The sequence below is a fragment of the Haliotis rufescens genome, unplaced genomic scaffold, assembly GCF_023055435.1.
Source record: "Haliotis rufescens isolate VD_foot unplaced genomic scaffold, xgHalRufe1.0.p SCAF_9, whole genome shotgun sequence".
Classification (NCBI taxonomy): Eukaryota; Metazoa; Mollusca; class Gastropoda; order Lepetellida; family Haliotidae; genus Haliotis; species Haliotis rufescens.
In genome coordinates this window covers 36,234,425-36,247,554 of record NW_025964383.1, presented here as the reverse complement: position 1 = coordinate 36,247,554, position 13,130 = coordinate 36,234,425, and the positions used below count along the sequence as shown (strand labels likewise).

The window sequence follows — 13,130 nt, the reverse complement described above, 5'->3', positions numbered from 1 at the left end:
AGCGTAAAAAAGGACTCTGCATCGGACTTCTTGTCACTCAGGCCCGTGAAGTTCCGGGGTATAATAGGTCTTCAGCAACCAATGCTTGCCGTAAAAGGCGACTATGCCTGTCGTAAAAGGCGACTGACGGAATCGGGTGGTCAGTTTCGCTGACTTAGTTGATGCATGTCATCGATCCCAATTGCGTGGACCGATGCTCATGATATCAATCACTGGACTGCCTGGTCCAGACTCGATTATTTTACAGGCAGCCGACGTTTTCTTGACTAACACAGACAATCCGAAATACCATCACAGTTCTTTAAACGGTCTTATATTTATACATCAAAATTTATATAGATTTTATATATTTTTTTAGGAGATAAGCGTACTGTGTTTTTAGTATAGAGCTAGGTTACCTGTAGATGTGACAGGATTAACAGGGTGTTGTTTCAAATGTTAAATTTAGCGCGGTTAAATCTAGCCTAGGCCAACATTGAAAAAGGTACGTTTATTTTAATTCTAACATGATAAAATTAAATGCATAAAGCGGCATTTGTTGAGTCCATTGTTTTGGGTTCGTGGCCGTACTGTATCAACGAAACACATTTGAACAAAGTAGGAAGCAGTATATGCTAAAACATTGTTATTTTACAGCCATTTCTATACTGCCATTGCAGGCATTGTGTAGCAGAGCCATCTTGTAAGCCAACATGAAGTGGGAATCTGTAGATAAAAGCGACAAAACCCTTACCATTTTCACAAGCAATCTCTACCAAAAGAGTATAGTGTTGATTCCGACTATGTCATCAGCATATGTTTATGAATCACTATCAAATGATAACACCAGGAGAGGCATTCATAAAAAAAACAAAGATTTTTCTTAAGTCTAAACTTAAGTTTTAGAAATCTGACTTAGCTAAGTCTGAGACTTTAGTTGATATTCATAAAGATGCTAAGTCCGAAATTTAGCTAAGTCTCAAAAGAAAAACGAAGTCAGTTTCGTAGTACGCACCCGCGTGATCACTAAGGGGAATCCCAGCTATTTTTAAACTTCCGGTGGAACACTTTTTAAAAAAATTGGTGTGAACGTCTTTTTCGGTGGGATTTCCCGGTTGCTATTTACGGCAGACGACACACACAGCGAAACTTTGTCCACATTGCCAACGTCATGTCAGAGACAGATATGAAGAAGAGGAAGCCTAAATGGACGAAAGAGGAGGTTTTACTGTTGACGGAACTAGTGAAAGCAAATGTACATGTGTTGCAAGGAAAGTTTGGTCCGGGCGTGACATCGGCGAGGCGTGGCAGGTACAGTGACACTTGTCGTTGTCTGTCACTCAGGCAGTCGTTGTACACAAATGTAGTATTTACACCAGACATGAGTTTTATGAAGTTATATTTAAGCAGTGTACATCTACTAATTTAACTTATCCGAGATATATTAGTACGCTAATCAAGCGACGATTAATGCATGATTAAGGGACTTGCAATTTATTGTGGGGTGGGGGTCGAGAGGGAGCCTGGTGGAGGGAATAATTAAAAAAATTAAATCGATTAAATTGAACATTATTTAAATATTAGTATAACAAATCCCACACACCCCTATAATAAATCACCTGTCCCTGTAGCCAACTTGCTGATTTTCAGTAACCACATTTTCACTAGTATTTACCACTGCATATAGATTTAATGCAACATTCTACCACTGAGCATGAAATCATCACTATTGGTGATTGGTCCTGTTATCAGTGGAATTTAAGTCACCTCTGCTATAGCCATAACATATTCTATTACTATCATAAACTGGGACATTTTTTATTTCCAATTTGAGGTTTTTTACTGACAGTGCAGTGCAGTGAAATCTTGAAGTGATATCCAAAGTATTGTTGAATAGTATGTCTAGGAGATGGGTTCATGTTACCTTAGCTAGGCTAGCATCTATCTAAAAAGCTATAACTGAAACTACTAATATTTCCTATTTGCATTTTCCCTGGATCCTAATATGTATAACTTGCTGTTCTATAATCATATGAAAATTTGTATAAATGTTACACCATGAATAACTGATAAAACCACTTGCTGTGCATCTAATTATTATTTGAAAACTTAGTATCAATGTATACATTTTTTTATAATATCAACACCTCAATTGTGCACAAATTAAGTCAATTGCTATTTAAACAATTTTGATATGATTATAAATGTAAATGTTCTCATTATAATAATACAAAACAACAGGCTTGTTGAAATTGAAAAGAACATTTATGTGAAAATTACAATTAAAACTTTAATATTTTCTGTTGCAGGGAGATTTATGACACCGCCATGTCAGATCCACATCCTCAACCAGAAGGAGCCAACATGTATTCCAAGGAGCCAGATGTCACAGGGTCCCTCCCTTCACCAACCGTGGAAACTCTGTTGAAGCAAAAATTAAAGCTTGAAATTAAATGCCTCACTTTGAAAAAGGAATACCTTAAATTGAAAATCATGAAACTGAATTAGCTAAAGGTATCATACATGTTGTTTGGGGATTAAAGAATTACTTATATATTTGAATATTAAATGTCACAATACATACTAAGCCCAATGTTATGATACAACAGATTCTGGTAGAAAGACTATTGTGGAACATTTTTGAGAAATAGTACATTGCATTTATAATATTGCATACTTAAGAGGGTGAGGGATAATTAAGATGATTAAAAACGAAAGATACTTTGCAGAGAATGTACTGCTGATACAAACTGGATTTATTATGAGGAAATATTGAAAATTAAAATAAAATAATCTTACATGGAAAGTTGGTATTGGCAAAGTGCTCCCGGTATCTGAGTGCAGCTACTGGTGGAGCAGTCACTGCTTGAGCTCCATTCTGCCCATCAAGCCTGCCAAGTCCATCATGCCCATCAGTGGGTGGAACTGGGATGTTTCTGTCCCCGCATATGTTGTGCAGGACAGCACATGCTATTATCACCTGAAATATGAAATCATCAATGATAAATTAACATAATTACACTTAACATTTAGGCGTTTACCTGGGTTCAATTGGACATACAAATATTACTGTAAATAACGAATAAGTTCATACAGCCCCATCATTTCCTGACCATCTCCACATGCACATTAACAATTTTATACTTCAAATATTTATGAATTTTCTCTTATCTGCACTTAGTCATTACCAATCCACAACTGCCCTGTTATTGCCTGAAAGACATAGACATAACTGTATGTGTGTATATATATATATATATAAATATATATATATATATATATATATATATATATATATATTCACTTGATTTAGATACAAAAGACAATCTGAACAAGTTCATGTCCATGTACAAACTTTAATAGATGATGAGCCACTGCATTGTTCTTTTCATATTCTCAATGGCATTTGTTAACATAAATTCAAACAACCATGTACTCACAACTCAATAAAATCTTATTGCCCTTTTCAATCATTGCTTTCCTCTTTAGGAATTGTTATTTTATATATTTATTGTCATTTAGCTTTGTTACATTTTTGTTCTGTTGAACTTATTTGTGTGGCAAAGAAATAGTGCAGACAAATTAACATTTGTTGATCATAATTTTTACCTTACAAGCCTTCTCAGGTTTTAACCTGATTTCCCCATGGAGAACAGGAAATCTGCGTTTGAGTTGACCGATGACCCTTTCTACTATGCTCCTGGTTCTTTTGTGTGACCTGATAATAACATAACATATCAGAGTACTAGTGTAACCTGTAACATTAATCTTCAACAGGGTTTAAGAAATATATATTTATCTTTTTATTGATAAATGTCACTTGTTGAAGAAATAATTTTGATCATGTGAAAACAATAATCTATACTTAAGATTATTTAGGAAATTCATAGATCTACTGGTAATGTTTGAAAAAATATATTCCTAATTACGACAAATATTCAGCATGTTTACCAAAACAGCACATGATTACTTGTACATTTAGAACAACTAACATAGACATAATAATAGATGTTAAAACAGAAACATATGGTTATGGTGTGAATAATATTCCGTATTTTATTAAGAATGTTTTTGTAATTGCTTCGATTATCCAGACCAAATATTGCGTTTGTGCTCTATGAAAGAAAGGTGGGCAAATATGTAATCGAGGTAAATACAAGGGACATCACTCGAAGTTGTTGATTACGATCGGCAACGTAACACGAAACTTTACATACCTGTTGTAGTTTGTTGTGATCCCGGCAATGGTCTTAGGAAAGGGGTCAGTAGCCACTTCTTGCAGGGATAACCACTGTCACCGAGAAGGTGACATCCGATGGGGACAACATTGCGCTCGAATAGCTGGTAGAGCCCGCTGTTTGTCAACATACGTGAATCGTGTGTCGATCCCGGCAACCGAGCAACAACGTCAATGACTCTGTCGTCGCTGTCAAAAGCGATCTGCGCATTAATACTGTGATAATGATGTCGGTTTACGTATTCATTTTCGTTTACTGTTGGTGCCTGGATTTGTACGTGGGTTCCATCGATCACCCCGGCAACTCCGGGAAAGTTCGCAGTGTGATAAAAGTTGGTTTGGTGACGCCTAATGTCCCCGAGTTGCAGGGGGAAGCGGACAAACTGTTTCACAATCCTGTCAGATGACAAACTGGTGATGCACTGATTTACAACTCTGGAAATGGTGGGCTGGGTGACACCATGATCATCTGCATTACACAACCGAAACTTTCCCGTTGCAAAGTACCTTAATGTGATCAGCGTCTTTTGTATCTCGTCAAGTGCGTGGTTACGGTTGGTTGCAGGCTCCACGTCAGCTGCTATTAAATTAGTTACGTACCTAATACCAATTCCATCTAAACGGTATCGCCGTATCAACTCCTCATCGTTGTATTCAACAAGACTTTGTCTTCTTTGATGAAACGAACGACGACCTAGCGGTACGACAGCCATTTTGTTTACTGACTTAAGTCAAACACCTTGAGGTGAAGCCTACCCCTACCCAGTCTTAAGATTTAAGTCAGAAATTGGTAAAACTTAAGCCTAAGTCGCTTCATGAATATGACTTAAGTCAAATCTTAAAACTTAAGTCAGAAAAGGTCACTAATTCTCTGAGTGAAATGACACAACAACGACGACTGCCGGACTTTACCGAGCGGTGTCGGAAATAAAGCGAGGGAGCGGAGAGGTCACTAGACCTTGACAAGGAACGATAAATGACTCGGTGACAGTGTTTACATTTCACAACTTTTGAGGTACAGAGCATGCTATTTCTACCAGGATTTCAAAGATTGGTTGGTTGGTTGGTTTGTTGTTTAACGCCGCACTCAGCAATATTCCAGCTATATGACGGCGGTCTGTAAATGATCAATTCTGGACCAGACAATCCAGTGATTGATATCATGAGCATCGATCCACGCAATTGGGATCGATGACATGCATTAACCAAGTCAGCGAGCCTGACCACCCGATCCCGTTAGTCGCTTCTTATGACAAGCATAGTCGCCTTTTACGGCAAGCATGGGTTGCTGAAGACCTATTCTACCCCGGATCTTCACGGGTCGCAAGATAACAGCGAATAATCAGTCAATTATCGGTTAATCCTTTGATTGATGTTTTTGGAACTCGACTGATCATTCCTCTCTTACTACGCTGTCACGTGCATAGCATGTGATACATTCATCACAAACAAACAAACATCAGACCTGGATTTATATAACACAATCTTAGATTACATAATTACCCCTGACACCAGAAATGCCAAATGCGAACCACTGATTGCCATACATCCTTAACACCCTCGGAGGCAGGGTGAACTTTATTAAGTTATTTTGCGTAGTCTTTGTCATGTAATGTTTCTACCACGAATTATTTCTGTATTGAAGTCTTCAACTGAGCATTAAGTGGTTGACGACAAATTCACAGGTGTAAGGGTGTATACATGGTGGACAAGAAGAGAGTAGTATTGTAAGCATTTGCCTGAAAAATAAGGGTCGTTGCTGTTTGGAGTACATGAACTGAATTTTATTGTTGCCAAACTAATACGTACACATATTTACCGTATACCAAACTACATAAAATTAATGTACAATCACATTTACACACTCGGTTGATGCATGTCATCGATCTCAATTGCGTGGATCGATGCTCATGATATCAATCACTGGATTGTCTGGTCCAGACTCGATTATTTACAGACCGCCGTCATATAGCTGGAATATTGCTGAGTGCGGGGTTAAACAACAAACCAACCAACCAACCCAGTTCGTTAGGTCGCTGACGCTAATTTACATCTAGTGATGACGCGGGATAATTAAAACGACAGCGGCTAGACGACTGCGAATTGAAGTGTTGTTTCTCTTTAAACATGCGTCCCAGCCCTGACTGCCGTCGAGATCGTATGCAACCCGACATAGCTGCCAGCCTCCCACATTACTCCCAAGGACTACAGATGTTTTTTTATTCCCATGTGACCCTGAATCAAACTTATTTCTGACTGATGTTTTGAACATCGAAACATTGCTCACAGCTCAATGGCCAAATGTAGTCACAACTATTGCTTGGCCATCAACTGTCTGTTGGAGCAGTGAGTGCATAGCACACCGCGAGCCACATCTCCGAGGTGCCTTCAAACCACAGCTAAGTTAAAGTTACGTAAATAACTACTCTCCTCACGCAAATGTCTTAGATTAACCTGGAGAGAATGTCAATACCTAGTTAGACGTCACTGTATGTAATGGTACAATGCTTCCGGCGACAGAAATCGATCGGATTCTATTCGTGTACAACATGGAACACAGCTTATTCTTCAATATAGGAGATGAATGTCTCACGTCTTTATTTATTCATGTACATGTATTTATACACGTACATGTGGAGGCCAATGGCCCATGGTACATTTAATGGTCCACAGCATTTAATACAGATTCACGACAATTAAAGGAGATGAAAGCAGCAATCGTAACCGGTTGGTTAATTGGTTTGTTGTTTAACGCCGCACTCAGCAACATTCCAGCTATATGACGGCGGTCTGTAAATAATCGCGTCTGGACCAGACAATCCAGTGATTGACATCATGAGCATCAATCCACACAACTTGGATCGATGACAAGCATCAACTAAGTCAGCGAACCTGACCATCCGATCTCGTTAGTCGCCTTTTACAAGCACAGTCACCTTTTACGGTAAGCATGGGTTGCTGAAGACTTGTTCTACCCGGATCTTCACGGGTCCAATCGTAACCGAAAAGCCATGCCTCACATAGTGGGCACGGGTGCCCAGCCGTCTAAGGCATATTGTTACCTCTTTTTTATACCCATATGCAGCTTGTTTTTTTTCAGTTGCACCTGTCTGTTGTATTTCTACGATAGGTATTACATGATTTGAAAACTTTGTTTCGTGTTTGAATCCAAATTCTGTTAAATTTGATTTAATTTGATTCCGTTTCAGTTGCTCTTCATTTTACATGATAAACATAAATCGGTTTTCGAATCTGAGCCTGTGTAGTTTATTGGTGACTGTGATCATGAACGGCTTTTTAACACCTTATCACGTTACCACGTGATTCTTCAAGTTAATCTATTAACTTGACGTTAAAGTGTTAGTCTCATGAAAAATTGTAATATATTTTACTTACATCTTACAAGTGCAAACGAGGAGGCGTGGCTTAATTAGCACGGCCGGCGAGACAAGCAAGCTGATTGGACATGACCACCAGCCGGGTACCGAATTTTAGCGATCGTTTCATAAGTTGTTGGAAGACCTGTTTTTATCCCCCGCCGGGAACGACTGGCCGAAGGGGGATTATGTCGTGGCGCAGTCCGTCCGTCTGTCCGTCCCACAGAGGGTACTATTATAAGCTTGTGAAATCAACTCCTCCTCCGACTTTTAGAGAATATCCCTGACACTCTACACACAGGATGTCGACAATAAAAGCCCATGACACAGTGTTAGGCAGTTGCAGCAAGAAACTAAAGCCTATGCTTCTAAGTATGGTACCTGATGACCCGAAAAAGATCATGCAGTTGTACAGTGAATTACAACTGGCTCTTGAATTGAGGTATGACATTTCCATCAATACTGATGTTGCCGATGGCATTACAAATGGAGCTCTTTGTACCTTTAAAAGAGTTGACCTTTTCACAGAGGGAGGCAAGTCAGGCATTAAATGGGTTCTTTTTGATGATCCCAATATTGGACTGAAAAGTAGAAGAGCTTATAAACACCTATACAAGGGATCCATTGAAAGAAGATGGACTCCTATGAAACAAGTTTCCGGGAATTTCAAAGTTAAGAAAAAATTACAAGCTGATATTAAGAGGACACAGTTCCCCTTGAGACCAGCATCTGCCAAAACTGTCCATCGCTGCCAAGGTGACACATTAGACAGAGTTTTTATTGACTTTGATGGAAGAGCCCAAGACCATCTTCATAACGTGGCATTGAGCAGAGTTACTACCATTGAAGGTTTATACCTGAGGAACTTCATTCCAGAGAAAATGGAGACCAGTCTGATTGTCAAGAATGAAATGTAAAGGCTCAGAAAAGAATGCTATTTGGAGTGAGTGAGTGAGTGAGTTAAGATTTAAAGTCACATCGGCAATATTTCAGCCATATAGTGACTAAATCAAGTTATACAGTAATAACACATTCATATAGATATTAAAATCTGTCGACAGAGGACAGTAAAAGCACTAGACCATCACAGATATAGATTTAAAACTAGCATGTTACCAAGAAAATGTGACTATTCTGAACAGTACATTGTAAAACTGGGCTAGAGATCACCAGCAACCAAATCTAGGACACCATACTAGGGACCATGGGTACTTACGGTTCATCTGCTTCATGCATGGTACCCCAGCAGGATTTTCACCATTCCTCTGGTTGCTGGTGATTGTTAGACATTTGAAGCCAAAGCATTTAAAAAAACAACAAGCATTCTACGATTAAAATCCAGGAAAATGAAACATACTTTGAAGAAAGTGGGACTTACGCACCCTCTCCCGGGGACAATTATTTTACGATACTTCAACCCCCTTTGAATGTACAGCCACAAACAATCAGTTATCGAATCATTCTACCAAATTATAATCACATATACTTTTTACAATACATATAATCAAAATTTATCTATTAACTCAATTTCTTTTTAAAATCCAAGAATTAAATGAGAACTTACATTAAAAAGATCCCTTATGGATGAAACCTGGAAATAACTATCCCTTGTGATGGGAAAATCAATACAGTCAAGCAGGACATGCTTGACGGTGATTCTTTCATCACAAGGGATACAGAATGGAGGATCTTCACCTTGCAATAAATACTGATGTGTATAACGCGAATAGCCAATACGACATCGTCGCATAATGACCTCATCAAATCTGGACTGACAACCCAAGTAGGTGTAACCAATAGTTGGTTTTATTGCATGTAATTTGTTAATATCTACTTGGGTGTCCAACTTCTTCTGCATTAGGTCTTTGATATAGCATCTAATAACAGGTTTGTAATCACTGTATGGTAGAAGAAGTGGTGTCACAGATTTGTTGAGAGCTGCCTTTTCTGCAGCATCAGCCATAGTGTAACCCGTGATTCCAACATGACTGGGCAACCAGCAAAAGACGATGTCGTATTGGCCAGTAGCCATATATATTTCTAAAATATCTAAAATGAATGGATGATGTGAAGAGCTAGATTAAATTGCCTGTAGACACGATAATGAATCAGAAAAAATGATGAACCGTTTACAACTGGACTGTTTTTGAATATATTCCAAAGCAGTAAATATTGCTTTGGCTTCAGCGGTGAAAATTGAGCTGTGGTCTGGTAATCAGTATGATACCTGTTCTGGATCCAATGACAGCATCACTGGAGACTGTGCTACCGTCCTTGGATCCATCTATAAAAATGGAACGATGGGATTCATATTTAGTTCTAACTTGTAGATATTCTTGCTGATATATCAATTGATTTGTGTCTGATTTTTTAAAATGTGTGAGAGTAAAGTCTACTTCCGGTCTGACAAGTTGCCAAGGAGGAGAAGACAAAAGCCTGAAAGTAGCAATATTATCAAGATTGATATTGGCAGCTGTAATGTGGGGTTTAATCCGAATGCCTAGTTCCGGACCAGCTTAGGCTTACTGTGAAAAAGTTGTTTGTAAAGTGGTTGAAAAACAAAGTTGTATGAGGGATTTAATGGATTAGAATGTAATTTAGTAATGTATTGTAGTGATAATTTGATACGGCGTTGCTTCAATGACGGTTCATCAGCTTCTACATATAGGCTGTCAACAGGAGATGATCGAAATGCACCAAGACCGAGTCGTAGGCCCTGATGGTGAATCGAATCTAACTTTTGTAAATTGCTCTTACAGGCTCCACAGTAGTTGGTGGCAGTACTACAGGACCAGGGCGGCACATCCGTTTCCGGTGGCGTGCGCATCCAAGATCGCGACATGTCCGTTTCCGGGAGGCGTGCACACCTCCAAGAAGGCGGCACATCCGTTTCCGGGGAGGAGGTGACCATAAGAAGCGCTCGTACAATATGAAAATATCAAAACTAATAGAAGCGCCTGTAAAATCCTTTATGTTCATTTTTTATTTATTTATTTTAAAAGAAAAAGAAGTGGTGGAGGGAGTAGGATGTGGTGGGTTGTTTGTTTTGGTTTGAGGGTCGTCAAAGCCATGGATGAAAGCGTTCTTTTGGGTGGCCTTGAAAAGGGCTGTTTCGGAGAAGAAGTAGATTACTCGTGACCCCCATGGCTCATCACGAGTGCTCAGATGAAGAACGTCCCTGCTTAGTGTGTCGAGAACCCATGACCCCAGATCATCTCTGTTACATGACGCCCCTCCGTGAAGCCCACGAGGAAGAGGAGGGGGAGGAAGAATGCTACAACCAAAACCGACGAGACAACATCAAATACGTCTTCTATGATTTTGATTGCATGCAAGACACGGGGGAGCTCATCCCAAATTTGTGCGTGGTGCAGTTAGGATGTGGACGATGCATCATTGAAACGAGCAAGGAGTTGTGGGAACCCTCAATGGAGGGAAGAAGGTTATGTTCCCAGCCGTGAGATCGTGTTTCTAGGCCCCACCTCTCGACACAATGTGTGTGTTTGGTTGAAAACTCTGGCCAAAAACCCAAGAAGAAGAACCAAGAGGAGGAGAAGTGGACAACGTCACGGTTAGGGAAAAAAAAACAGCATGGAACCCTTTTATCTCATTCACCAACAAAACGTCAGCGACGTTCATCACCCCAGGAGGAGGAGGGCAAGGGGGAGGATGCCATGGAGGTGGACATGCCCACCTTGTTGGAGGAAAAGGGGATAAAGAAAACGAAAAACAAGAACACCACCACTGTCCAGAAGGAGGAGCTCATTTTTGTGATGGCACATAACGCGCGATCTTATGATTTGCACTTGATCCTGAAGTGCCTGTACCCACATCTGGCGAAACTCCCCACCAAGATTCGGAATGGACAACAGATTTAACAGGTGACCCTGGGACGAATGTGTTTCGAAGACAGTTTGAATTTCATACCTCACCCACTGAAAGCATTTCCAAAGACCTTTGGCCTGAATGAACTGAAGAAAGGGTATTTTCCACACTTTTTCAATACGGAAGCCAACCATACCTACAGAGGTCCCTATCCACCACCCGTCATGCATGATCCCGATGGCATGTCTCCCGCAGAACGCACTGCCTTCCTCCAGTGGCATACCCAAAAAGATCAAGGAGCCTTGTTTGACTTGCAAGAAGATTTCTTAGCATACTGTGCACAGCGATGTCGACATTTTGAGAGGGGGATGCACGGACTTCCGACAAAACGCCATCAGGACGGTTCGCATGGATCCCTTTGTAGAATTGATGACAGCCGCTGCATTCACCATGAAATCCTTCCGAAAAAACTATATGAAACCCGATACCATCGCCATTCATCCACCTGAAGGCTACCAACCCAAGAGAAACTATTCCCAGGTCTGTATGCACTGGTTAAGTTATCTCATGGAGACCGACCCTGATCTGCACCTCCAGCACGCCAGGAATGGAGGTGAAAAAGAGTTCACGTGCGGAGAGGGTAAACATCGGTACAGTGTGGATGGCTACGATCCAGCAACAGGCACCATCTACGAATTCCTGGGGTGCTTCTGGCATTGGTGTCAGACATGTCACAAGACCGAGCGTGGAGAACCTCATCCCGTCCTGGGCACGTTGATGGAAGCACGTTTTACCGATACCCGAGTCTCTTGAACCTACACCCTGAGGTAAAACAAGTCGTCACCATGTGGGAGCACGTGTTTAAAAAAAAGCAACAGGAGGACTGCCCTTTGCGTGCTTTCTTGCAGGGACCCCACTGTACCCACTTAACTGGTCCTCTCAACCCTCGCGACGCCTTCTATGGAGGACGCACCAATGCCAGTCAATTATGCTACGAAGCCCAAGAAGGTGAAACCATCAAGTATATCGATATCTGTTCACTTAATCCTTACATTTGCAAGACCGGAGCGTTTCCCACGGGACACCGGCCCTTCTCCATCAACCACCTGTGGACACGTTGTTTGAGCTGAAAGGACTTATCCAATGTTGTGTCCTACCCCCGAAACGACTCTACCATCCGCTACTACCCTACAGATCGGGTGGCAAACTGCTCTGTCCTTTGTGCCGCACGTGTGCCGATACCCTGTCAGACTCACCCTGCAAGCACACGAACGAAGAGAGATTTTGGATGGGGACGTAAGCCACCGTAGAACTCCATGAAGCCGTGAAGAAGTATGGTTATAAGGTGCTTCAGGTCTACGACCTTTGGCATTTCGACACATTTGCACAGCATGACCCCGACGACCAGCAAGAAGGACTCTTTGACACCTATCGACCATCATTTCAAGGAGAAGCTCGAAGCCAGCGGATACCCAGAGGGATGTACCGCTAATGACTTCGCACTATTGCCAAGCTCTTTCCTCAATTCGCTCTGGGGCAAGTTCAGACAATGGTTAGACTATAGTCAGAACTTCTATATGAACGATCCTGCGCAGTACTTTGCCTTGTGGATGAACGAAATACCATCGAGGATGTCACTGTCGTCCACGAACACATGGTGGAAGTGACCTATACCCACAAGGAAGAATTCCAAACCCTTCATTCTCATTTCA

General features: G+C 40.9%; 1 long non-coding RNA gene across 1 annotated transcript; it reads right to left on the bottom strand.

Annotated features, from left to right (window-relative positions):
• Positions 1-2,222: 2,222 nt before the first annotated feature.
• Positions 2,223-3,650, bottom strand: LOC124113156. Its single transcript, XR_006857727.2, has 3 exons — positions 3,589-3,650; positions 2,779-2,959; positions 2,223-2,400 (listed from the first exon to the last, which is right to left on the bottom strand). It is a non-coding gene; the product is annotated as an uncharacterized LOC124113156 (long non-coding RNA).
• Between the last annotated feature and the right edge of the window lie 9,480 nt (positions 3,651-13,130).